Here is a 1,258-nt window from a genome sequence, read left to right on the forward strand (position 1 = left end):
ACAGGACCTCTAATACAGGAGAGCCTAAGGCTTAGGGACAGGAAGCATGAGCCCGGAATTGGATCATGGTGGGAATGATGGTGAGAGTATTGCTGGGGATTTCCCTTTACCACTGTTAGTTAGGGCCATCCCTGAGAAGGGCAGTATTGTACAATTACATTTTCAGCTGTCTCCAACCCATCACTGTGACCCATTTGTGAATTTTTCCCAAGTTTTTCACTTCTTCATCAGTTGGTCATAAGAACTTTTCACCGAGGCTATAGCCATGAGGTGGGAGAGAGGTGTCAGTGCTAAAGAGGTAGGTGATATGCAAGTCTGCGGCCACCTCGTATGTAATTTACTCCTGTCTTCTTTATCCGTGAGGGCCCAGCCCCCAAACACACCATTTCCACCATTCAATGAATTGCTCTTGCACCTGACCATTCTTATGACTTGGAGAATCTGATAATGCCTGGCTTATGATGGGCATTTCTGGTTCCTAGTCACTTGGTGCTCAGTGGCTAGTAGGGCCCAGAAACTCATTAGAGTGAAATATTGGTCTGTCTCAAATAACGAGCAGTTCTCTTCTACAGAACAAATGTTCTTGCCTCAGAACTCTAGGATCCTGAATTGCAACTCTCTGACAGGGGCATGCAGACTCACACAGCATCCTTATCTAACAAGAATTGACTCTAGCAGCATCAGATCTGCTTGATCAAATGATGTGAATAACTGGGAAGTTTGCACCTGGATCTCCTGTAAAGCCCTATCTTGATCTGGGCCCCGTCTTGAAACTGACAGCCTTCTAGATCACCCAGTTCATGGGTAAGGGCAGTGCCAAGTGGTTGTATATGCATGTGGCAGGAATGAGCAAGGCACTATCAGCTCATGTCTGCATAAATTTGGTGGTACTTTCAGGACTACTGCAGAACAGGTGTTCCCGGGCTTTGAGATAGGTGAAGCTTGTGGTAAAAGTCACAAGCAGCTCTCTCATTAAGTTGGGACTCTTGGTATTAACAAACTCATAGCCAGCCATCTCCCTAAACTAACTTGGGACTCAGGGCTATTTGTAGTTGATGTGGATTCTCTCTAGAGCAATCTTTCTCAAATTTTAGTGATCACCAGAATCACCCAGAAGCTTGAGAAAACACAGATTCCTGGACCCCACTCCCAAAGACTCTGGTGTCTGGAGCCATAGAGCCCGGCTGCCTGCCTGTATGGAGCCAAAGAGCCCGCCCAGCTATTGCCTCAAGGCCTCAGAGCCTTGTTTGCTGTTATC

This window comes from Galeopterus variegatus, unplaced genomic scaffold, assembly GCF_000696425.1.
Source record: "Galeopterus variegatus unplaced genomic scaffold, G_variegatus-3.0.2 Scaffold3294, whole genome shotgun sequence".
Taxonomy (NCBI): domain Eukaryota; kingdom Metazoa; phylum Chordata; class Mammalia; order Dermoptera; family Cynocephalidae; genus Galeopterus; species Galeopterus variegatus.